Here is a 26,691-nt window from a genome sequence, read left to right on the forward strand (position 1 = left end):
GAGAAATGGGAAAACATAAACTGGCATCACAGAGCCTGTTTGTCTTTGCTTAATGAATAGTGTAGGCTCAATAATTAGATTTCTAGAATCCTGTATCTCTCTCTACTTTTTCCAAGGAATTTGCCATTTCACCCCCCTTCTCTTACTGAAATTTGCTGGCAGTGGCATCTAGTTCTCCAGGGATTTAAATTGATTTTCTTGAACGACAGAATACATTTCCTATCTTGTCACCACGAACCAGGCAGCAGGGCTAAGCTGGAGGATTTAAATAGGACAGCCGGGAAGAGTCCAGTTTGCTAAGAGAGGCCTCAGAGCCATCCCCAGAGGACAGGAGAGGACAGCGTGCCAGCCCTGCGGACAGGGAGTGACCAGGCTCTATCAGAAGGACCAGGGTGCCAGAGGCGGGTCATTAACCAGACAGGTGAGCCTGCAACCTGTTTCCTCCACGGCAGGGTGACCTGTGCCGCTCCGTAGCTTCTCCACACACGACAGGCCAGCTGCCCGTTTCTGAAGGTGTGTCTAAGGCATCAAGGACGTCACGAGAGCTCGATGGAGGATCTACAGGGGGGAAAAAAAAAAAAAAGAAGAAGGAAAAAAGCTAATATAGATAGAACTAAGGGAGTAGTTTCCATGCAGTTTCCAAGAGTCTGTAAGGTGTTTTATTCCGCAGCCTCCCGTCAGCGGATGACAAAGCCAGCGCCGTGGAAGCTGCGGGAGGGTGACGGGGCAACGCTGGGTATGGGGCTTGTGTCACCGCGCCGGCGGGGGAAAAGGCCCTGACGGCGGCTGCGGGCAGCCCCGCTCCGCACTTTGGCCCGGGCCCCCCAGCGGCCCCCTTTGTCCGGCAGCACCCTCCCACCCGTGGCACGGGGGTCCCGCTCGCTTGAGCGCGTCCCGGTTGCTGCCCCACGTGCCTCCCAGTTTAATTTTAGACCGGATCTCACGACCGCAGCCCGCTACTCGGTCCCCGCCGCCGCCCCGTTTCTCCGACACGCCGGCATCAACTCGGCTCCGGCGTCTTGCTTCGCGCACCGGCGCCGGCGAGGTGCCGTGCCGTGGCCCGGCGCCGCCCCGCCGCTGCGCGCAGAGGCCCGCAGCCGCCCTCGGCAGGAGCATCCCGGCGCCGCCCGGCCCCTCCGCTCGGCCCGGCCCAGCCCGGCCCGGCCCAGCCCCGCGGTACCTGTCACCGGGCCCGGCCCGCTGCCGCCCGCCGCAGGTGGGTGCCGGCCGGCGGCGCGGAGGGCACCTTGGCCGGCGGGCGAGGGAGAGGGCGGGGGGGCGGCGCGGCGCGGCGGGGCTGCGGCGGCGGCGGCGGCGCGGCTGCCCGCCCCCTCCCTCGTTCCCTCCCTCCGTCAGGCGGGCGGGGAGCTGCGGCGGGCGGGAGCGGCGAGCGGCGGGGCGCAGCCGCCCGGGCCGCAGCGGGGATGCGCCGCGGATCCCGGCGAGGAGGTGGGCGCTGAGCGGCGGCGCTGGCGGGGCGCAGGGGCCGGCGGCCCGGGACCGGAGCCGGAGCCGGAGCCGGAGCCGTGGCCGTGGCGGCGGGACGGGCCGCGCTGGGGAGCCGCGGGTCGGGTGGCCCCGCGGGGGTCGGCGCGGCGCGGCGCGGCCGGGTGCCGGGGCGGGCGGCGGGGCGCGGCGGTGGCGGCGTGGGAGGCGGGAGCGGGCCGGGGCGCGGCGGCGGCGGCGGCGGCGGCGGGCCCGGTGCGGGGGCTGTGGCCTGGTCCGGCGGCGGCCGCTGCGGCGGCCCCGGGGCGAAGCCGGAGCATCCGGACCTGGGGACGGGGACGGGGTTACGTAACTGCCTCCGCGCAGCGGGCTGCGCCGGTGGCGGCCCCGGCCCGGCGGCGGAATTGTCGCTCGCCGGAGTCGCGTTTTTCCTCCCCTGCCATGCAGAGCGGTTTCAGACGCCCCAACGCACTGCCCGGTCCGTGAGAACGAATCGTAGGTCGGATATTGCTAAGTTGATGCACTCTCAGAACACCTTTGTGTCTTCCTCCGCTCGCTCGCTCGCTCAAGAAAAGGCAGGAACGGCCTGTAGTCCCAGGTTGCTAGCAACGCTGCAGAACCCTTGCAAGTACTTTGAATATGTACAGCTTCATTAGAACGGTTGTTCGGAAATTACCTGCTTCCCAGAAGTGCTGATGCTTAAAATGACCATCTGACGTGGGTTTTGCCGTTGGTCCGTCATTTCACTTTATTTTATAACTGCTTCAGTGTGCTGCAAGGCTACGTTGTTGATGTTCTTCCCAAAACCTTCAGCAATGCAGATACTGTGGACTAACAGTAACTGAAACAAAAGACCTTGCTGTACTTCTCGGAGTGAATTAGGGATCCAAGGTCGAACAGCAAACTGCAGTGCAACTTGTGTTGGGTAACGCAACAGAACAAAAGTATTCACAAATCTTATTTGAGAGTCTAAGTGAAAAGTGTTCCTTAAATAGACTCTTACTCAGTAGATGGAGAAAAAATTGCTTAGCGAAGGTGTGAGGAAATAGCTATTTTAGGACTACAATTAACTATATCAGCTCAATTTTAATGGAACTAGTACATTTAATTGCATTGCTAACAGATTTTCTGTTCTCCAGATGATTAACTTGCAGGATCATACCAGCTCCAGGATTAAAATCTCATCAAATGTCTAATGGTTTCTGTATCATATAATTGTGTTTGGTTTATAATAGATCTTTTCTAATAACCAGCCTTCGTCCGTGTAGCTGTAGGTACTATTATTAGAGGTTTTTTTATCTTGGTGTAAATGACATAACCTTGACCTTTAGAGGTTAAGCAGATGTGGTTGTTATGGATCACAATACCTTGTACGTTTAGTAGAACATTCATCTTTATGTGTATATATAATAAATAGGGTTTTCTTTTATTTTTGTTTAAAAACTACACAAGAGGAGGACTACTTTCTCTTTTCTCTCCATTTTAGATAAATTAACAGAGATGTGTCCAACACTTATTATTTAAAATACCCTAAAGAGGTTTATATTTAAACTACCTCTTCTATACAAGTAAATGGCAGGATGTGTATCTGGAAAAACAAAATACTGCAGGATTTGTAACTGACGACCTCCTAAGCGTTTTCCCTTGCTTCTGAGGGCTGGAAGAGGTACCTTTTGTTGTGCTGTAGTTCCTCAAGCTCACTGCTTCCACTTCCTATTAGTTCGCTGTTACGCTCCCAGATCATCCGTAGTGCTTGAGAGCTGTACTATTATGGGTCTTGTTACCAGTCTTTCTTATTACAGGCCCTTTTTTTGTTCTCAGCCCATTCTGCGAGTTTATTCATAAATGTCTGTGATGCTCCAAGTTTCTATTGCGGCTTTTCTAGTCTTTAGTTTGCTTCAGTTTGACGCAGAGATAACAAAACATTGGTTTGCGTACTTGTAGGAACAAATGTATTTCGTTTGTTTTTTTTTTTTTTTTCCCAAGTGCTGGTGTTGAAGGGCTGTACTCTCTCCATGCGTTATAGGCTTGCATGCGTTTTATACAACCATCAAAAACATAACTCTGCTCACAGGTGTTAGAGTTACCGTGCAACTGGGCGGCCATTCAGACCTTACTACAAAGCCACCATGGCTATGGAAAGATAAAGCCTCGTGACTTCTTCAGTAGGGGAGTCCTCTACCTCCTGCTCTGTTGCAAGTGCTGCTGGAGATGGAGGCTGCTCTCCTTTGCCACTTCTTCCTTCAGTCCACGCTGGAGATGAAGGCAGAGGGCGTTCATAGTCCTGCTTCGTTTTCCTTCAGTCCTTCGGCACGTGTGTGTGGGGGGGATATGTACGGGTGTCTACCCCTTGTGCTTCACATTTCTTCTGAGGTATGGTCTACCACTGGATTTCTCAGTGTGACAGAAGTGAATGTTTTTGCTCTTGTTTTGCCAAACACATGAGATATCCATATTGGTTTTCTCTGGGGATTTTTTTTGCATGTAATCCTTTAGATTCCTGAGAACTTACGCTTCTATACCACATGGCTTTGTCTCAGGAGGTTTGCATTTCTTAAGGGACATTATTCCTCCAGATCAGCCCTTCTGTGCCACGCTGGAGAACCTGCTGTCACTGATAATGGTGTTGCAGTGCGAGACGGGAAGGCAACTGTGCGTCACTGCTGAAGATGTGTGTGTGTGTGTCTATATTTTTAATGTGCGTGTATCTATACAGTGAGCCTGTCCTAATGGTATAATTAACCCTTATGCCTCATATATAGGAGTAGAAAATAATTGTCTGTTACCCCTGTCTTTTCTAATCTAATTTTTTTTAAAACACTGAACAATTCAAACAGTTCACAGAGATTTCTGGTGTATGTGATGATTAAAAACTGGGAGCCTTTCTTTTTCTTTTTTTTTTTTCCTGCTAACTAAATGGTTGCTGGTTTTGAAGCTTTTGACTATACTGGCATGGGAAAAGGCAGCAGTTTCTGTAGATAATTTTCATGGGAAATGTTACTCTGGGCAATTGTACTTCTAAAAGGAATTTCTCCAAGAATTTCCTTCAGGCTTGTGTTTCTTTCTTAAGCTGAGTTTAATGAGATTAAAAAAAAAATCTTTCCCAGTGGAATACTAAAGTAAATGCTTACTTTTTTTTTTTTTGATTGAATTTGCCATATCAAGGTTCTAGATGTTGAAGGAAGCAGCAACAGGCACTATATACAAATGAAAGTAAACACGCTCAGGCCACGTGAGAGATGTTGGATTTTTGACAGATTCAAAACATGGCTTTGGTGATAGATAGGGAAACTCTCCAGCTGTTAAGAAGTCTAACAACAAGGAAGTTGCATAATGAGGTGCCAGGTAACGTGAACTGAATTTGGCTGTAATATTATGAAATATTAAGGAATATGAAATTACTGAATCATAGAATGGTTTGGGTGGGAAGGGACCTTTAAAGATCATCCGGTACAACCCTCCTGCCATGGGCAGGAGTGTCTTCAACTAGATTAGCTTGCTCAGAGCCCTGTCCAATCTGACTTTGGCTGTTTCCTGGGATGGGGCATCTACCACTTCCCTGGGCAACCTGTTCCAGTGTTTCCCAGCCCTCAAAGTAAAAAAAGTCTTCCTTTTATCTAGTCTGAATCTACCCTCTTTTAGTTTAAAACCATTACCCCTTGTCCTATCACTACAGGCTCTACTAGTAGAGTTCATGCTATGAATGGTGCTATTTATGTATGTTTGTAATTAATTTCACTATCTCCATACCTACGTTTTCTGAGCTGTAAATACAAACCTACAGCCTTCAGCTGTTTCCTGTAAGTCAGAACACAGACATGAAGGCAGTTAAAAGTCTTTTTTAAATGCCACCGCTGTATATATCCCGGTGAATGGTGTTTCTAGCATACCGCTCTCTGGGGTTGTTCTTTTCAGAAGAGCTGAAAAATGATGGAGGAACCTTTCGGTGCTGACAGCTGATAAGCTAGTGAAAGGGAGGACAGCTAAATGTGAAACGTGGAAGACAGGGGAAGACCACAGGAGTTACCATGTATAGACAGTCAAACTCGTGTGTTTTAGGGAAACTTCTGGGCTGAATAGACTCGTTAATGTATTAAGGGAGGAAAAAAGTGAACAATACCAAAATGTTAGAGACAACTATTGAAAGAGGAGAAAACAGGGTTGAAGTGGGGTTTCTTTTGTGTGTGTGGTTTGGTTTTTTTTTTTTTTTTTAAAGGGGGGTTGGACCAAATGACATCCAGAGGTTCCTTCCAAACTAAATTATTCTTTAATATGAACTGTTTTGGCATTACAGGCCAAACCCAGACACTACTATTTTCTATTTACAATGAAAAATAGATGGTGCTTAGAAACTCTGAATTATTTTTTCTGAAGTATGTATATTAACCCTGCAGAATTTCCAGCTAGTTTAGGAGTTGGTTCCAAGTAAAATGTGTCAGTATGTGCTGAAGGCTATATAGTTATGGGTGGTAGCAGCAGGGAGAGAGCTGCTGCATTTCCAAGCTTGTCTTTCTGAGCATACTACAGCCTTGTTGTTTAAATGGTTTCAATGTGAGCCCCTTCATCACCAACTCAGAAACCAAAAAAGATTGTATCTAATTACTTGTTATCTGTACCTTTACAAAGAGAAGCTTTGGAGGAGGAGGAGGAAATTGGAGGTTGAAGAAGAGTAAGAGGATGGGTCTGGAATGTATGGCAGTTGTAATGTCCTAAAGATTAGGAGAGCTTTATAATGATCCTTAGAAATGCCTCACTGTAGTGGAGAGAGCAGCTGCATTTTGAAACCAAGTTAAATAATTTCCTTATTGTTTTTTTTTTTCTTTGAGTGCCTTAAAGGTAAGTATATGTTAATACTAGTTGAGAGCACTTCTCTTAAAGGAAATAATGGATACATTAACTTGAGGTGTAAAGAAAAGAAATCTCTAATTGATTGTGAGCTTAATACAGAGTTGCAAGAACTTTAAGTAGCAGGTGTCATGTTGCATTAGATTCAAAGATTCAGTTTTCCACCAAAAAAATCAATTTCCTTCTGGGAAACTTGATTTTCTTGCTGTCTCCTTGCTGGGGCATGGTATCTGTATTTCTAGCAGAATGCAGTCCCTGGACATCTCTTAAAGGTTCGATGTTCCTCAATCAAATATTTCACATTTGTGGCATTTAAGCCCCTCCCCCTCCAATGAATCTTTTCTGCCTTATTTTGGGATGCTGACAATCAGGTGGATAAGTTGAATCTACCCAGAATTTAGCAGATAGGAAGTCCAGTCTTGGTTATGGTCTCTCTCAGTGCGATCTGACTGCTTGCGTTCATAACTCTGCTAAAATAAGAGTTTTCTTTTCCCTGTTTTACCATGGAAATTGGGAGATGGAAATGCTTGCAGCTTATAAACTATATAAAAACCCCATACTTCTCAGTTCACATGAAAAGTGTGAAAATCACAAAAATCACAAAGGCTATGATTTGCATGTTTCTAGTCCAAGCAGAAACGCTAAGGACCTTATGGACTCTTTACTTGAAAGGCTGGATTAATTTATCTGTATATGGTATTGAATGTAGTCCAATCCTCTAATGTATATGCTGTTTTGTTGGTACAAAGCTGTTCTGTAGCATATATTTTTTCCAATTACGTTAGTAAATTATGTTTGTGAAGGATTCAAAGGTATTAAAATAATGTATTGGATCCTTTGCATCAGTACAGTAGGGCATATATCTGGGATTGCTTTGTTATAAAAACAACTAAACCCAAAGCGAGTAACATTTGTGTAACAATTATCTACAGATTGATTTCAAGATATCCTTTTTCAGATGATGAACTGAAAAGTTTTCTGTTGAAAAATGGAATAAGCTCAGGTTGCCCAAAGAAAAGGCCGTATGAAACCTGTGCCATGGAGTGAAGGCTACCTGCCCATACAAAGGAGACCTTGACTGCATCTGCCCAGCTTTAGCTGACCTGATTAATCCTGGAAAATGAAAAAACAATAGCAGAACTTTGTTCTGTAACTGTTGCCAGCTTCACACTTCCTGTAACACGTTTGGGGTGGGAGACCAAAGAGTTACTGAAATCTTGGTGGCGACTGCTAACTGACCTTAGATATAGACTGTGGAATTGGTGAGACCTTTGATGGCTCATGCTGACAGTTTAAATGAGAAAGCAGTAAATAAAGCAGTAGCCCCACTTGCAGGGGATGGGGGAGCATGACATGGGACATGCACGTACCTCTGACACTTGGAAGGCTGAGCTGGAGGGGAACAGCCTGGTGTGAGGTCCAGGCCACCAGCCAGGACTTGGACACGCTGAGTGGTTGGGGTGAGCATTCTGTTCCCCAGGGTCTATGGTGGCAGAGTCACCTGGACCTTGATTTGCGTGTCATAGAATAGACAAGCTGGAACACAAATGCCGCACCCATCCTGATTAATAAAACACGACTGGATTATGTGACAGAGTGGTGTCTTTCTATTCTTGCAGCCACCCCACCCTGTTCCCTTATGACAAACCCAATGTGGATAAGGAGATGTTAAACAGGATTTGGGTAAAGAGAAGTTTCGGTGAACATCTTACTGGAATGGTTCCAAGCTGGTGAATCGCCACTCATCCTGTTTCACCTCTGCCTTCACGGTCTCTCCCCTGTATGTGGTCAACCTGCTTCTGCAGTGGGACCGCAGGTGGGCTCTTGTTTCTAATTCTACTGTATGAGCATTTTTATGCCTGATCTACTCAGAGTTGCCTGACACCCTTGTGATCTTGTTCAGGAAAATAACTTTTAACTCTTTCCTCCCATCCTGTCTTTGAAAATAAAATTCAATCTTGTTTGGAAAGTAATGGCACTGTGATTTGCGAAGTGGGAGAGGAACAAATCCAGACAGACCATGGCTCATCTCAGATTATGATTTCTGGGGTTTTGGCCACAAGATAGAAGTTTCTTAATTTATTTTCTAGAGTGGGAAAACTTTTAGGAAACTGGCAGCGGGGCAACTTACTTTCTTTTATACCTTTATCTTTAAGGTGCCAGTTAGCCGTGTTGCCCCCTGGTAAGGCTTGATCTTCTGGGGAAAGTGGAAAGGCAAAATAACTGATGGTGAACTACAGAAATGGCAATAAATGTACCAGATAAAGGGTCTTTCAGCTTGTATGTGGGAAGCTGGAATGGTTAGTTTAGTGACAGATGTTTCTTTCAGAGTGGAGTGGGTCAGCTGGGTGAGAAGGTCGTAGCTGACGATGGAAATGATACTTGGTTAAAAGGAAAAGGCTTCAAAATAAAACAGCTTGTTGAGATCTGAAACTGGAGTTGGTGTTGAGTCATCTTGGGGTCCCTCTGACCCCAATGTGAGCATGACGCATGCATCCCTCTGGGAACTAATTATGTCTCTTCTGTGTTTGAAGTCTGTGTTTCTTGGTTTTAATCTGTTTCTGGAAAAGAAGCTTTCTTCAGAAGATGTTTGCAGAAAACAGAAGGAAAACAGATATGAAATGGAACTTATAGAGTACTCAGAGGATGAGTCTGGATGCTAAGTATCGGTGTGCCCCTGGTACTGGAAGGTTAGCTCTCTAGCCATACAAATTCTGTGTTTTTCATTGTAATGGTTGTTGATGGATAAAATCCATCTTCTTTTTCCCCTGTTCCCGTCAGCTGTCTTTCCAAGTTCACTTGCACCTGACAACTGTGCTTTTTTGTGCCTGTAACTATGGTCAGGTCATAGTTGCTACCTGGTTTATTGTTCTTGGGTGACATAATCATGGGCAAAGTAACCCATTCTCTGACTGAAAATAACCCCCGAAAGTTCTATAACTCTCCTTAACCGTCACCTGTATTTGTGTGGGTGTGCAAATACGTTACAGGAAGCTAAATCTAAAATACATGGTGGCCCACTGAGCAGGCCTCCCTCTGTCCCTCCTATGACTGGTAGCGTAGCCTACATATAAGACCTGTGGTCAGTTTGCAGTATGTGATTCAGTGTGACATGCAATGCAAAACAATCTTTAAAAAAAATTACAAGGTATTTTCTTTAGTAGCTGCACACTCTGTCCCCTGCCCTGTCACCATAAGTACCGTTGTGTGACAGAGCTTACAATTAATAATTAGAGTGGCCTCTGTCTCTAATTAACACAATAATACTTGTGTTTTCTTGTGAAATCTAAGTTGCGGATTAAGGGCGTAGGCCTCAAACTGGGTCAGAGTACCAGGATTAGAGTTAGCCAAACTGACTGACCCTCAGACCCTTACAGGACTCCTCAGTAGCTCCACATGGTTACGCAGTATCTGTGAGTTGAAGGAATAGAAGCAGTTTCAAAAGTAATCTATGATAGGCTTTTTAATTTCCATTTCTGGTGGTGCAAAGGTTGCTGTTGGATCTGCAAAGTAGTTGGTTGCTCCTAAATGGATCAATGAATGTGGCAGCTTGGGTTCATAGCTCTTATCCTTTCCCTAACAGCTGCTGTGTGTCCATCTGCCTGCAGAAGAGAAAATGTGCTACAAATCTAAGTAAAATCTTGTGAGCTACACTAGGAAGAGGAGAGTGAGTGGCAGATTCTTTGCCTTTAAAATTTACAAACTCCAATTCATAATTTTCCTTTGTTTTTCACAGTATTTTGGCCAAATCAATGTACTGTGAACCTATGAACAGTAAGGTCAGGTAGAGGAGGTGGCAAAACAGCCATGTTGTAATCGCTTGGCCCTTCCTAAAGCTGTGATATTTTTCTTAATGCCCTTGGGTTTTAGGTTTCCCACTTGAAATGCCTAGACCAGTTCCCCAGAGGCTGTGTAACAGATCGCTGTTCATAGCTCTCCTGACATTTTGCGCCTTCCTGATTGCCTCATTTTTCTCCTAACTGTACCACCTTTATAGATCCAAATATATACTTGTTCCCTATGATGTGTGCACTTTCTAAGTTGAAATGTTATTCAAACTGTTAGTGCCTTGTACCAGGACTGTGCACGGGCTGGGGGGCAAGGATGGTTGACTTTAGCTCTGATACCTGCTGACTGTCCAGTCCAGAGCTGTACTGGCCCTTGGCTGCCAGCTCGTGGTGCAAATACACCGTGGTATTATTAGCCCCTGCCACCTTATGCTGTTTCTGGTATAATTACTTTCCGATATATTCATTATTGGATTTCCCCCTCAATGTTCTTCAGAATTTTGAGAGATTTATTCAGCATTTGCAAATTTTTATGCTTTAATCTTAACTTTGTGAGCACATTAACTCAATCATTTTGCATAAAGCTATCGAATAATGTCAGTCGTAAACCTGTGCTATATCTCTTTACTATTCTATATACTATTTACTATTTGAATTATTTTTAAGTTACACAGCATTCTTTTGTAAAGTTTAAATATATTGACTTCAGCATTTTCTACATTTTCTTCATTGTTTTTCAGTTGTGTTATTTATAGTAAGTCAGTAAAAATAATTTCAAAGACGCAGTAAAGAATAATGCTATGTAAAAAAGTAGGTAGGGACTAACAATAAGGACTTGATAAATATAGTGATGTTCCCTTGAGGGCAACAGAAGTATACTACCGTACATCAGTTGAAGGGGTTTTCAGTACAGTAAACCAGAACTATTTAAGCTGGGATTGGTGTAAATTAGGCTCATAGCGCTCTCTAGAAATGGGGAAGTGTCTTATAACAAAGAAGTTTTATTTCTTGATGCCACTGCATGTGTTCAGTGGTAAGCTGTCTATCTTTTTTCTTTCTTCTGTTCTCCTGCTTTGTCTGGTTGTGGACACTGTGCTCAGTGCTGAGAAATGCAGAACATGCTTGTGGAGGGCATGGCAGCTTTATTAATTTCATACTTCAACATCTCTGGCAACATTCCCACGTTGAAAGCTAATGGAAATGAACTGCTCTTTAGGCCGCGGATATCTTGAGGAACGTGTAGTTCTGCTTTCTTGGCTGGTTCTTGGGTAGTTTGCCATGAAAAATGTGTCATAGCTGTGTGATATAACACTGAAAAAACCACCAACATTAGATAAATCTGTTTATAAGTGAAATGTAGTTGCTTATAAAGAAATGAGTTTGCACTCAATACATTTTGAAACTAATTTTTTTAAAGACAAGTGCGCCCGGGCTGTATTCATTGCTTCTCTGGGTTTCCAGCACTGAGGTGTGCTTTCTCAGTTCTTGCCCTCTTTCTCATTCTGCCTTTCCTCCGCAGGTCACTCCCTACCCGTTAATACACCTTTATCTGGATTTCGGTCCTGTGCCCAGGCTGACCGATCCCCCCGGGCACACAGGCACGTCCCCTTGTGCAGGCTGCCAGTGCTCCATGCCTCTCCCTCCAGCTGCCCCTCGAGCATCCTGGCTGACGCAGTCTTCCGTGCGTCTCCCCAGGGTCGCTGGCCATCTCAGGAGATCCTCGGTGGGGGCTGCCAGGGGCTGGGGAGTATGAAAGGAAAAAAAACCTCTGAGAACAAAATGCCTGGAAATTCACAGTGTTAAGCATACCAAGGCAAATCAGTTATTTTGCTAACAGGCCTTGTGCTTAATAGCAGTGTAAAGTGCCATTTCTTAATGGCAGCAAGTGAAATATTTCTGCGCTTTATGTTGGTGATTTTGTCAAGGTGGATTATACCTTCCAACTGTGCTGAAGCAGATTTAAATGTAATGGTACAGTTTCCAAATGCAAGTTCCTCACTTAGAAGGACAAGTTTGAACAGAAATAAATGTATATGTGTATTGTGAGATCCAGAAAGTAATTCAAGCAGAACTCTCCGAAGTTTTTCTTTTTAAACAATCTCAGTATGCTGCAAAAATGACTTTCAATTCTTTAGGCTCCCACAGATTGCAGCACAGAAAATCAATACTTTTTCAGCTAATGTCAATTTTTTCCATTAAAGGATAAATGAGGAAGCATGAGGCTTCTAGGGTTCTCTGACTTCTGTGTGCTTCCCAGACAGCTAATCTTTATTTATCTTTATATTTTGTATAATGCGTACTTAGTGCTTGTCATTTTATTCTCCTTGCCAACCGTTGCTTCTGTTTATGAGTTAAATACTCAAATAATGATGGAATTGTGATTGTGGTATTTTTAAAGCCTTTGTTCAAGTGCCTCAAGTTAAGAGGGTGAATGTTTTATTTGAGGAAATTAAACTTCGTAAGAAACTGAATCTGATCCCTATCATGGGTTAGTTTTCTGCTCATTCAGTAGTGTGATGGCTTGTGTTATCTTTGTAGTCACTGGAATTTGTAAGTGTTTAAGTGTTGGTACTGTGGCGGGTTTGTTCTTCAGTTTAATTTTTATAAACTGAAATGTTATAATTTATATAACCCTGAACAAAGCTTTCCGATTAATATGTTGGCAGCAAGCCAAACGTATTAAATTTTTAAATTTTGTTTGTTGCTTTAATGATCTTCTACATATCCCTATACACATCTTTTGAAAATACTGTAGATTTGAATTAGTGAAAATATTTTTTTATTATCTGAAGCAGATATGCACTTTGCATTTCTGTTTACACAGATCTATCAAGAGTAGCAAGAGTGGCATGATCAAAGGCAATGCAATGGGTCAAAAGTGAAAGATAGCAAATGTCAAAGTTTAGGTTTTGCTCATTATTTCCGTTTTGCTAATAAGGGCGCGTGCACATATGAGCAGAAAGCAGGAGGCAACATCATTTGCTCTGCCGGATGAGAAGTAGAGAAATAAAAGTACTCTAGGTCAATGATGCTGCATTCTAGGAAGAGACGGACACGGCAAATAATGGTATTATAATTTTGCTGAAGTTCTCCCATGATGTTTGCTTTTTACTGTTGCTGCAAAGTTTGCCGGAACATAAGAGCAACCTCACTTGTTAGCAGTGGCTGGCAGGGACTGTGTGGTATGAAGTTTCACTTGATTATCTACAAAAGACCTACATAAATAAAAATGGGGAATGTGTATCTCAGAAAAAGGGTATGAGGAGAACACAATTTAGCAAACGGGCTCCCTTGTTCAGAACGCAGGGTCAGAAACTTTAAGCAGTGACAGAATATTTTCCCCTTTGGGTTATGCCTGATTGCAGATTGCAATGGACAGTTCTGAATGAGCTTATAAACCTGCGTACCTTGTCCAGCTGCGGCACGAGCGCGTGCTGGATGGCCACATATTGGCTGGTTCGGGCAACAGCTGTAACCATGCTTGTGTCTACAAACCTCTGGAGCTATATACTTTGGTTAGCAATCTCGCAGCGAGCTGAGCAACATATTTCATTTTTTTCATTGTAATTAACATTTTACACACTTCAGTACATTTAGTACCATGTTCCAATTCTGCCTGCACACAAAACCATATTTTCCTATCTTTGCTGTTGAACTATCTAGCTATAAGAGGCAAAGTCAGTGTTAAAGAGAAATGCATAAAGGAGAAAGCAAATGGCAGAAAGTCAAAATTAAGCGAACAGTTTCCAGTGCTATTACTAGATTTAAGAGATAACATGTCATTTTACAAATAGTTTCAAAGACTAAAACATAAATACTTGAAAGGAGTGGATGGTAGACTTCAAACTCATAGCAGTTGTTTGTCACAGTTGCCTGTTGTCTTGCTGAGGGTCCGACTGGAGTGGTGTAGAACTGGAGACCAGTGCCTTGCACAGCTGTAGAGGGAGTTTAAAAAAAAAAAAAAAAAAAAAAAGAAAAAGTGAGGAAAGTATATTTCCAAACTTTCCCAAATATATGGGTGAAGCCCTGCTTGGTAGAATAGACACAATTTTCCTGCTTCAGGATGCTTGTTAAAAATCAGAGAAAATAAGGACGAATGTGAGATTTTTCTTTCCTGAGCACTGCAATTTCAAACTGAATATCTAAAGTGCTTTCCCTCCCCACCCCCCTTGTTAATCTGCCTTTTAGAATTTTTGTAGTCGGGAGGCTGTCCCAAAACAGTTGTTTGTTGGGTGTTGCTGTGTAGCCTTAATACAGTTAACCTTACAAGTCCTTTTTTCTTCCTTAGCGTATTTACTTGCTAGTCTTTCAAGAATTATTTTACTGCTATTTTCTGATGTTGATTAATTTTGGAATGGGTATTGCATACAGCAGGGGAGTTTCTCTTCTGTGTAAATGGCTATGGGCATCTTGGCTGAGGTTGCTGACACATACTTGGCTACAGGCTGACTTACCAGCTATCGTCAAGGTCTAAGGAATGTTGCAAAAAGAAAATGAGTTACTTAATAAAATCACTGTTGTCGTTACAGCTGAAGTGATCTCTCCTCCAAAGGAAGAAAAAAAATTGTAACAGAACTTGAAAGTTGATATTGAGATAAAACAAGTGTCAAGGTTAACAAAATATTTTATGATGTTGGGGTATGAAATTGTCCTAAAGTGCCTTTAAAAAACCAGAAGTGGCTAGGTTGAGTATCTGTCTTCATTCAGTGGCACTATACACATTAATGAAAAGTTTCAATGGAAAAACACTGATTAGGTCTCACTTTTGAGTAGAACTTGGATGCTTCTCTGTAATTCAGTCCTCTGGTGTAACTTTCTGGAGGTGTATTTATTTGTAAAAATGACAGTATTATGACTGGTAATACAGAGTATTTTTTTGAGATAGTGTTTATGTATAAATAAATATATCACAATATATTTTCACTGTCTAGATGATAGATGACTCAGAGTCAGTGCAGTCCAACAGTTTTATTCTAGTGAATTTACACATACTGACCTGCCCTGCATATAACCTGAGCTTATAATTTGTGAATTGTAACAGGGAGCAGAGGGAGAAATTTTACCTGTATTTCTATTTTTGCTGTATCTTTTATGGTTTTTAATATAGTAGCATTTTGTCATTTATACTTTTGGCATTACTCTTGCATGCAATATACTTTTCAGGCCTACTCTTATGCCTGGAGGTTGCTGTCAGATAATGTTAGGAGATTTCTCAGCAGACAACAGTAAGAGAAGCTTAAAAAGGAGATGCTGAACTTCAAACCATGGGTTGTATGGCATTAGAAGTTCAGAAAAACCTGATGACTTGAGTTGCATTTTCTGGCACAAACTGTTTAGGTCTTCATGGCCAGCAAAACATGAAGTAAACCCCTCTATCCCCTTTTCTGCTTCAGCAGTGGTGCATAACTGTTCTGTTTCATAAACGTGTGATTCCCCTGAAGAGGGAAGAGGATGCTTGTATTTTGATCACCAGTTTTATTCATACAAGTTTATCATTAGAATCCTGTCCATATTTTGTTGAATCTTTCTCTGGAAAATCCAAATTTATCAGCATCTCACATGAGAATAAGAAGCTCTCAGTAGGGACAGTGCTCCCTGATTTGTCGAAGTCAGTGAGCAGAGAGAGGAGGAATACTTAATGAACCCTCTTTGATCAGCGTCTGTGATAGCCAGCACATCATCTTGGCTCTGGCCAAGACCACAGAGAAAATATTATGGTGGTTGTTAACAGCAAGGGGTGGAGGTGTGGATAGGATCCTGGCAACTGGGGTCGGGGGGTCAGGGACGGGGGGGGATGTTTAATGATACAAGAATGAAGTCTGATGTCATCATGAAAGAAAATGTTTAGTGTCCTGTCTTCAGCATGAGTATATACCTAATGCCTCATCTTTGGGTTGAGAATCAGTCCTAATAGAATTGCAGGTGAATGTTGTGTTTCTTCCTCCTGAGAAATCATGACAACAGTAATTGAAACAACCAGATTTACGTTCAGCTGCTTACTGCTGGAGGTCTTTTTGTTATCTTTAACCCAGCGTTAATTCAGGTCACCCTTTAATCTAAGTAAAAGAGACCATGTATCCTTTCCCTCTTGACTGTATGTCAGTATAGAGAATGCTGTTCATTTTGGTGCTAGTGTACTGTATGAAATTTCAGTTTATAATCTTTGATATGAAAAAAATGTATTTGATAGTTTATGCTGTGTATTTATTTATTTAGGGTATCATCCTAGTGTCCTACTTATAAGTATAGTATAGAGTCCTTAAAAATTATTTGTTTTATTGAGGGTCAGTGTGGATACGCAAGTGCAGCAAGAGTCTGTAAGTCTGTAATACCTCTGCCTTGCGATTTGAAGCATTCAAGCAGTGTCCTCCAGGAGCCTTGCTGAAATGGATGAAGGGCTACGTGTGCTGTAAACTCCAAGGCCTGCACATAAATATCTGGACAAGCAAAAGTGTTTTCCAAAAATTATCACAAAATTGAAAACAGAACACAAATACAAAAAACTACATTAAGTTGTTTTGATGTTTTTCTTCATAATACCAAATAGTGCAAGGAATATTTTAACTCGTCATTTACTTACATAGCTCCTCAGAAAATTAACACACTGTCAATAGCAGTAGTTGTAAGGACAAGTCTTACTTTAATTTTCCGGTTATTTATCTCCTGGGTACAGTCCACCACTGTCACTTTTTTTAACATTTCAAAATGCATAATAATTTATAATAGAGAAATATGACTCCTGTTGTCTCTTCCTCCAGGCTTAAATAAGAATAACGTCTTTTCATATCTATTTATATGATGTATGTTAAAACATCATTATGAAATTGAAAATGCCTCTGAGTACGTTTTATGAAAATTGAAAGCCCCTGAGTGATAATGGCAGGATATCACTGACCTTGTTGGTGTATTAAGTGCTAGTGGTAGTGTTTCAGGATGCAGAACATCTTGATAGTCAGTTACCTGTGACCTGGGCCTCTCAGATGGTCATCTTGTTCAAGCATTCTCAGTGGTAAAATCTGCTTTCTTGTATTAGAGAACTGGAGTGCTTTCCTTGGACAGGGAAAAATGTCTGAAAATGTAAAACAGTTATAAGAAGAACCACCCATTCTGGAACTAATAGAAGCCAAGAAAATTTTTCGGCCCACAATACTTGCAAGTGCTTGCAAATCTAGCTAAACAAACACTATAACAGAGCTTTCTGACCAGTTGTGGCTAAATAAGTCCACCAGAAATTGCTGAAGTTGTATCTCTTATTAGTGGGAGCTATTCTCAGGCTTTGGGAACTGTGATGATCCATTGGAAAAAAAAAGGGTCAAGACAGCATCCTTAGAAAAGTACAGCTCTTACTGGCACTTCCCTGGGTGCTGTCGGACTGGGAGGCATCTCAGATGGCTTGAGATACATCTTTCTCTCCCTAGTTGGTCCAGTCACTTCCTAGACTTTAAATTTGATATGTATATGTGCTCATTACACTGTGCTACAGGGTTTGTAGGTTTGGAGAAGCTCAGGGAAGGCAGACGTTACATCCAGTAATGTGGGCTGGAGAAACCTTTATGTGTTACAGGGGAGAGACTAAAGTGAAAACAGAGCAAACACAATTAAAAATTTGGGTTATTTTCCATCTTTCTGGTAGGGTCTTAAAGGATCCACTGTAAGTTTCTGCGTGGCATCTGTCACACAGCTCTCCATGGGCGATGAAAACTGGAAAGGCTTGTGTGGATCTGTACCTCCTGTGGGCCAGGCAGAAAACAGAGAGGCAGTACTTGGATCCACAGAAGAGGATTTTTGGTCCTGTTAGATTAGGAAGTGTGGTTTATTGGTTCATTTTACTCTGGGAAGAGTTGTGGTTTTGTACCTTTGTTAGTGAATGTGGATTAAATTTAGCAAAAATTTTCCATAAAAGGAAAAATGGAGAAAAATTTGAAAAGCTGAAATTTCATTTGCATAAGTTTGCAATGAAATGATCATTTTGGTGTGTCTTGATGTTGAAATGGACTTTTTCCCCCAAGTTACTTGAAATTTCTCCTTTTTTTTTCCTTTTGGTCTCTGAACTAAAAAAAAATCCACTATTGATACAGCCAGAGTAGGTTCTTTTTTCAGTTAAGGGTTTGAAGTTTATGAAACACGTCAGTAAACATGCCCAAGGAAAAACTCGGCTGTTCCAAAAACATAAGGCAGACTTTTCTAGTTAAGAAAAGCCATCCCAGCATATGGTGTGTTTCTTTTAAGATGCAAAATATTCGTATACTGAGATGAACCTTCTGGAGGAACTTCAAGGCAATAGCTCCTGCTCTTAAAGCTTCTGCCTTTGTTTCAACAGAGACTTACTTTCTGAAAATTTTTCTTCCCAATCTCTAAAATATGTTAATAGCACCATGCCAAAGTGTTGTTGACGATCTATTTCTTGTAGGATGCTGTTATATATAAACAGGGTTTTTTTAATATATATTTAATTTTTCAAGCCAGGAGAAACATTCAGATTTGCTTTCAGCATGAGTCTAGAATAACATTATGTCTCTGGCATAGTAGTTGTTGCAGTCTTGCATGACAACTGTTGTACACATTATCTTACATGACTGTAGTTGCGGGTTGGGTTGGGTTTTATATGTGATTGACATGTTATTGCATACAGGGCTGCCTCATCTATTTTTTTTCAGTGCTTTGCTTGCTATAGCAGTAACCTGTGTTTGCCACCACCGTGCTAGTGTGACCTTCATACAGACCAGCAAAAACCCGTCTTGTTTGCTCAGCATCCCAAAAGACAATTAGGAATGATTGCCCGAGCAACATAACATCCTTGTCAAATACCACAGGGATTGCTGTGATGCCAGTTGGACCGTTCTGTCAGAAGTGGCATGCTTCCACATGCAAAACAGTGGAGTAGCAAAGGAATATGGTCGCTTCCCATTTGCTTTTTATCTCTGCTTGGATCTTTTCTGCTGAAGTGGTGGAAAATAAGCAAAGCGTCCTGGTTTCAGCTGGGATAGAGTTAACCGTCTTCCTAGTAGCTGGTACAGCGCTATGTTTTGAGTTCAGTATGTGAAGAATGTTGATAACACTGATGTTTTCAGCTGTTGCTCAGTAGTGTTTAGACTAAAGTCAAGGATTTTTCAGCTTCTCATCCCCAGCCAGCGAGAAAGCTGGAGGGGCACAAGAAGTTGGGAGGGGACACAACCTGACCCAAACTGGCAAACGGGGTATTCCATACCATGTGACGTCATGCCTAGTATATACACTGGGGGAAGAGGGGGCGGGGGGATGGCTGCTCAGGGACTAACTGGGTGTTGATCATCAGGTGGTGAGCAATTGCACTGTGCATCATTTGTACATTCCGATCATTTCATTATTACTGTTATCATTTTATTAGTGTTATCATTATCATTATTAGTTTCTTCTTTTCTGTTCTATTAAACTGTTCTTATCTCAACCCATGGATTTTGCTTCTTTTCCCGATTTTCTCCCCCATCCCACTGGGTGGGGGGGCAGTGAGTGAGTGGCTGCGTGGTGCTTAGTTGCTGGCTGGGGTTAAACCACAACACAAAGGGACGGAGTAAATGGAGGAGTAGAAAAAAAAATATTTAAAAAGCAACACGAACAAGGAAAGGAATCCTGTGGGAAAGAGAGGTGGTAACGCTCTGCATTTTGGATGCAGGAACAAAGCAATGAGAAAAATCAAACAGAAAAGAGTGTCAATGTGGAAGAAGCATTTAAACAGAATAAAGCCATGTAGAAAAGGAAAGTAGGAGGAAACATGGGAAATGCTGAAGGAGCGGTATAAAGGGGTAAAAATGGGAAACATCTCTTTTTAAGCATCTTGTAATTCTTATGTTAAAACTGTATTTCTTCATGAGAGGTACAGTTTTTTGTGTTTGCTGAAAAATCTGTATTTCAGTTTTGTTTTTTTTTTTGTTTTTTTGTTTTTGTTTTTTTTTAAATTAGAAAGAAATCAACAGTCTTAGTGATGTTTTGGTACTTGGGTTTGTTTCTGTAATACAAAACCTGCCAAAGATCCCTTCTGGGTGCAGGTGGCTTATTGGTCTTGCGTGGTTAAGGCACACTTGTATTTTGCAGCCAACAGCACACAGGGGAGCAATATGGCTAGTATCACATCTGTCTGCCTTTTTTCTTCTCAGCTTGAACGAAGAGCTACCTATTTACAACTAGGATAACTGTGGGAAGGCCTTGGCACCTATCCAGACAAAGGGCTCACACTCACATCTCTACATCCATAGTGGGATGCTGTAGCTACTTTCCTGTTGTTCACCCACCTAATTTTCCTTGTTTTATACACATATAGTCTCTGAATTGTTCTCTGAATTCTTGGATAGCTCATGTACCGTATGAAGTACTTGTTCCATCTGTTCAGACCATTTGAGCTTTATAATAAATTCAGATCAGTTCGGAGGTTTAGATCTTGACTGTTTTCTTTAGCCAGTAAAGAATTATAATACATGGAAGTCTTTCGAAATAAAAGCTAAGCCATGAGAAGAGAACAACAGCAACAAAATAAATAGGAAATAACAAATATCTTCTTTCATTGTTTTTCCTGTGAAAGGTGTAAGTATTTGTTTGTTTGTTACCTGAGGTTTCATTAAGAGTCAGTTTATTCTGCCACTTAGGTGCTAGTTTCTTCAGTTCTTATAGAAGGACATTGCTTGTTAGTCCAGAAGTGTTTGTGTTCTCCTTTAACTGCTTTTCTGCTATGTAATTTCATTATGGATGATGTCATCTTTAAGGTTTTTTTTTTCTCCAGTAGCTTGGTTTGATGGGATCAATAAAATCTGTTACACTGATGTGTGTCCTAATGTATTAAAATCTAATTTTTGCTGGTCATTGCAGTACTCTGCTCTGTCAGCTACTTTTAATATAGCTGCTACTGCCGACAGTCACAATTACTGTAGAGGACTCATGCATATGGAATTGCATTTAGAAATTGGGGTGCACTGCCTTGAAAGTTACAGAGCTTAATGCAAGCTACAACAAAAATTGTCTCCCTCCTCTGGACTGCTTAATAGTTGACATGAATTTATTTGATTCTTTCATGGAGTCCATTTCTGCTCACATCCTACTTATTTTATAATCTGACTAGCGTCTCTTCATGTTATCATGTGACATTTTGATAGCAAGGTGAAGTTTTGATTGTCTATGCAGCTTCTTATATGAACATCCTTTACCACAGTAGCAGAAAATAATGAACCTGCTGTATAAAAGTTGCCCTGTCCTGTCTCTCTAAGTTCAGTCTTCAGAGTACCCCACTTCAAAGAACTTGTCTTTTTCTTTTAGGGAGTCTAGACTTGATTTGATTTCCCTTTTTGCTAAACTGTTCATAAACTTGGAGAAACTGCTGTTGCTAGGCATATAAAATAGTCACCCTGCTGTATGAATTTGAGCAGATTTCTCATAAGAAGAGCTTTGAGTCTGTTACTGGGAATTTTTGTTTTGTTTACGTTTCAAGTCTAAATACAGATTTAGGAAGTTAACTTTAGGATCCCCTTTTTCGGGAAAAAAAAAAAAAGAGAAGAAAAACTGATTCTACTCTCTAGGATAAAACTAACTAAAACGGGAAGATGATATGTTTGGCTACACTGTCCTTGGGATAAAGCATCTCTGTTCATAGAATAGAGATTTTTCTTTATTTATTTTAGGTGATAAAGAATAGCACATTTGTAAAGTACAGTTGCAGATAAAATTCTTCCTATCTTTGTGTGAATATTATAAATAATAAGCAGAGACACCTAGCTTAATTTCCCTAACATTTAGGGAATAGAATAAATTTTATTGAAGCATTTTTTTTCTTTGTACTTTAGAGTCAAAATCTCTTTTATCTGGTATATGTATACAGAGATTCATAGTTTTTGTCTACTGACTAAAAAATATTGACAAAAAAAAGAAAAAAATTATTTACTTTTTAATACAAAAATTGGTTACTTTGTATTTTGCAGAGCTGTATATTTCAAAGATTGTTCAGTAAATTCTATCTGGTATACCTAGAATTTCTTGTATTTTAAACAATACATTCATGATAATACTTAAAGTACTTCTAATCATCATAATCTCCTCTAAAAAAAAAGAAAATGACCATTCTATAATTGTAAAACTTTTTTTTCTCTTCCATTTATCTCCTTTACCTGCAGCCTGTGTAATCTTCTTAGTTTCTATTCTTCTGATCCCCTATTTCCCAGGAGATTTCTATGTATTATTATTTTTGTTAGATTAAAATAGAATTCCTGAAACATTTTCTGTATGTCTGCTATTAATCTGATTGGGAAGGGACTCTCTGGGATGTTTTACTTATTTATTTGCTTGTATTCATATGTTGGAGTGTGTTGTCATAAATCCTTATGCAAGTCAAGTGGATTGGTGAGTCACTGTGATGTTAGTCAGATTACAGTCTCCCCCCTCACCCCCCATTTCACTCAACTCCAGAGATAGATGATCATTGGTAATGAGTCATCTCTCTTGCTTTCACTGATATATTCCTACTATTTCTTAAAACTTTGTTACTGTGGCATATGTAGTACAGATACAGAACTAAATAAGATGAAGTATTTACTGGCATGCTCGTCATAACCAAAGGTGCTAGCTGAATTCTGGTTACAGAGTTTTTGCGTGCAGTACAGTTCAGGATACACTTCTAGGACTGATACTTTCAATTATTTTTTTTAATAGCTGCATAATGAGTTTTTATATTGGAAACCAATCAAATAACTTAAGCCATTTGTTTTTAACAGGCAACTTTCAGAACAGATCTGCACTTCTATATGCATTAGGGAATTCTTAAGATTATAGGAAGTTGTCTTGGCTTGGCCTGCTACATAACGCAAGGGAGAAACCTCCACATACAATTCCTGCCACAATCCAATTGAGCTGCCCTGTATTTTTTTAGCAATAATTCTACTTTTTGCTTATACCAACTCCATTTAGAAACATGACAGTACAGAAGCAAAAGAGACCACCTGAATTATTGAATCCAGCCTACAGCATCACATGCAGTTCTGCAGTGAACAATAACTCCAGGTCTGTAAAAGCACCTGCTGTGGCCAGAAGTCAGAAATACACCCAGCATCATAAGTCCTATTGTATGAAAATCCCAGAGATAAAACCATGAATTGCATTACCAAGACAGCAAGACTATTTCCATTGTCTTGAGGTACAGCAATGACTTGGAAGCATTGATATGTCCCCAGCAAAGTATTCATACTCTCATGTCATGTGCCATGCTTCTTTCTTTCTTGCTGTCTCTTCATAAGCCTTGGCAGTTTGAGCTAGAGGAAAAACTCGTTCTTGATCCTAGGTCTGGTAATCAACATTAACTCAGAAAGTATGTAAGTTCTTGAGAAGCTTCTCATTGCCATTAGGTTCATCAGTGCTTCCTGCTTGGTACCAGACCCATGTCTTCCATAAATCCCTGATTGTTCAGGATCTCTCCAGAAATGTGACGGTGGAGGAATCAGGCACTGACAGGTATGGGCAGACTGCTGGCACCAACGGTGGAACGTGATCCGACTCAATGAAGAAAAAAGAAACACCAAACCCAGTGTCGTTCAACATACCTTCCAGCAACGTCTGTTGTCTTCCCATTTCTGCAAAACCTGGCAAACTGAACACAAATCAAGCCATTTGTTCCAATACTCCTGCTTGAAAATGTGTACTTTATTTCTAGTATAAATATGTTAGCTGCAGCTTGAGAACAGTGCTTAGTTTCTCTCTCCAAATCTCTGCATTTAGACCAGGCTGAAATCCAAGACTTTGTAAATCACACTAAGTATGAACACTGGTGACTAGGGTGAACCTGTGCTGCGTGTTAAGTGTGTGCAACGAGGAAGGAAACAATGGAACTTTTAGAACACTGTAATTGCAATAGTAGTCCTGTTGACTGGGTCAATTCCAAGGCAAAAAAAGGTCACAAATGATTTTACTATATGAACTCTTATTAAGTGTGATGTTGTTTGTGAGGTGGTTTTTTTATTTACATTGTCTAATAAGCATAGAAATGTTTTTTCCTCACATTTTTGAGGCTGTAGAAAGGAAAGGTTGCAAAGCCCACTGAGAAGATGGGATCTGTGAGATGGTGGGAAGAGAGAGAAAAGGAAGGGGAGCTGGGCAACTTCTGAATTTCTGTCGATAATGCTTACTAAGCTGTGATGGCCAGAATGGTGACGCAGAAGTCTGATGCGCTGTGGCCAGTGATGAATCTCACACACATCATCCTTATTGGTCTAGGGTTGGGTTTCTTTGCTTAAACAGCAGACAATTTTCCAAGATGTATCATGCTGTTAATTGTTGCAGCATTGATTTATGATACACTGGATTAAAGAATAGATTTTGTCATAATTTCAGTTCATTGTATTTTCCAGGATAAAGCAATTAATAACCAATGTTGTGTTCAAATAGGAAGAAAACAAAGAGAGGATTATATGCAATACAAAGTCTAGTCAAAATAATTGTTTTAAAGATTCAACTGCGGATTCTCACACCACTGCAGCTGGTCTGAGTTTTGAGGAATTTATTTTGGACTATTAGTTTTATTGATACTCTAATAAGATATTTTTGCATATTAAAATCTTTGCATTTCAGTTAGTATACTGGAGGCAAACGCTGCTGAAGGATTTAACTTCTTTAATTGAAAATGGAAATTCTTTGTTTCTTTCTGAAATCTGAATGACAAATGAATAATGCAAAAAAGTTGATCAGCAGATATAAGCATCGTATGAGCAGTTTAAGAACAGTAGTTCGATTGTCTAAACTAAGAGAAAATAATTTCTTATGGGACTTAAAATATTCTGTTTTCCATTCTAGTACATGAATAATTGTGACTAAAATGCTTTCCTGGAGAAGTAACAATACAGCAATGGGCTCAGAATTTTGATTTTTTTTTTTTCTTTTGTAATTTTTATTTGTGTGGCAAGTTTGAGGATGCTATTTAATTACAGTGATTTGTATTTTGCCTTAGTCTGGAACTGCAGTGCCCTCATCTCTCATGTGGCTTCAAAGACTTGGTTTGTAGCATTGCGGGTGTAAAGATGATGTATTTGGTCATTGTGTGCTCTGTCCTGGCTCTAATAGTGGCTCTTCTGGTTCAAGAAAGGCAATGCAAGCAGTATCTGTGGCTTTGCAGCAGCTTTGCAGCGCTGTCAATCTTCACAAGTGTGTCAGCTTCTTCGAATGAACAAGTACTTAAATGGGACTATTTTCTTCTTGGTGGGTTTGCTTTGTATGTGATACATTCCTTAGGAATGGATCTGTTTCTTTTGTGTGATAGATCACAGCGAGAAGAGGATTTGTGTCCTTTCCATCTAACTCTTAGAGTAAGAAATGAGACCTGTTAAATGACAGTGTTGATTTCAGTGACCCTCTTTTGGTGACAAATACTTACATGTGTAATATCTTTGACTGGCTGCACCAAGGCATAGACATTTTATTTTTTTTGCATTTTTCCAAGGTCATCCTGTACACCAAGATATACTAGAGCTGTCTTTCTCTGAAGGGTTCAAAGCATCCAGGGTTCCTCTCAGCTTCTTTGTCTCATGTGTGAAATATGCTACTGAATTAATTATCCTAAAGTTCTATGATGACAGTTGTCATGCATAAAAATGGTATTGTATGGTAATGGTCAGGTGATACTTGCAGGTTTTCAGGAAGTGCTGGCATTTCTGATGATGCTAGTTTATTCCCAGAGAGCAGCCCATTCCTATAGCTCCATGCATACTGCAACCTTTGGTTGTAGTTCAGAAAGACAGCGTGTCCCAATATGTGTGTGGTGAAGTTTTTTCCCTTTTTTTAAAGCTTTGTCAACATTTCTGTTTTAAAGCATTTATTAAATCATCTCAATTGGGATGCAGTTTTTCATATTACAGAATTAAAGTCTTAAGAATTTTGCTGTGGTATATTTAAGCAAAGGTATTTCTGTAGTAATTGGCTCTTGTGCCCTTTCAGCCCACTAGATGGGCAAATGGTCAAAGTCTAAAACATTCTTATTTTGGGATAAATAAGATATTTCAAATTAGAATAGTTAGTCACTGTGACTAACTATTTTCAGTTAGTCTGTTTTTCTGTGGGACTGTAGAGCTTAGGACAATGCAGAATATTCCCGGTATCTGCAGTGTAGAGCATAGGTAGTGAGTCATAAATGCTCTTCTGTCTTAACTGGCTTCAGGAGGGCAGGTAATGCAAACTTGGCGTTCCTTAGCTCTGGCTTCTCTCCAGGGGCTTTCAGGCAAGGCAGAGTGGCAGTAGTCGTAGTGGATTTTGTGATGGGAAAGCTTTTATTGATTGCATCGGTAACACCGGTGCCTTTTTGGATCTGGTGGACCATGAACTGGTGTTAGTGAAGAGTGAGATTTGGTTGTTATGCATCTGCTTTTAGAAAGTGACCCAGTGGGCTCTGACTGTTCTTGAGTTTTGAATTACAGCTCTGGCATTTGACAAGGGTGTGCCAGTTTAGCTGGATAGGAAATTACTAAGGTCCCTTTTATAACCAAACTGATGAATTTTGGGTTTGTTCTGATACGAAAGCACATTAAAGCATACAAGTTTAGAACTCTTATAAAACATCTCACATTCCTCTAACTTCTGCCTTTTATTTCTCCTTTCTTTCCAAACGTATGAAGAA

General features: G+C 41.1%; 1 protein-coding gene across 10 annotated transcripts in view; it reads left to right on the forward strand.

Moving 5' to 3' along the window:
- Positions 1 to 1,330: 1,330 nt before the first annotated feature.
- Positions 1,331 to 26,691, forward strand: part of OSBPL6 (oxysterol binding protein like 6) — a 111,103-nt gene continuing 85,742 nt past the window's right edge. For 3 of the 10 annotated variants that reach the window (XM_069781547.1, XM_069781544.1, XM_069781551.1), the window contains exon 1: positions 1,331 to 1,449. The gene's annotated coding sequence lies outside the window, so the exon portion shown is untranslated. Of the gene's footprint in view, positions 1,450 to 7,910; positions 8,108 to 9,874; positions 9,959 to 26,691 lie in introns of all 10 variants that reach the window. The other 7 variants (XM_069781549.1, XM_069781550.1, XM_069781546.1 and 4 more) reach the window with 6 other exon arrangements.

This window comes from Haliaeetus albicilla, chromosome 4 (assembly GCF_947461875.1).
Source record: "Haliaeetus albicilla chromosome 4, bHalAlb1.1, whole genome shotgun sequence".
In the NCBI taxonomy this organism is placed as follows: Eukaryota; Metazoa; Chordata; class Aves; order Accipitriformes; family Accipitridae; genus Haliaeetus; species Haliaeetus albicilla.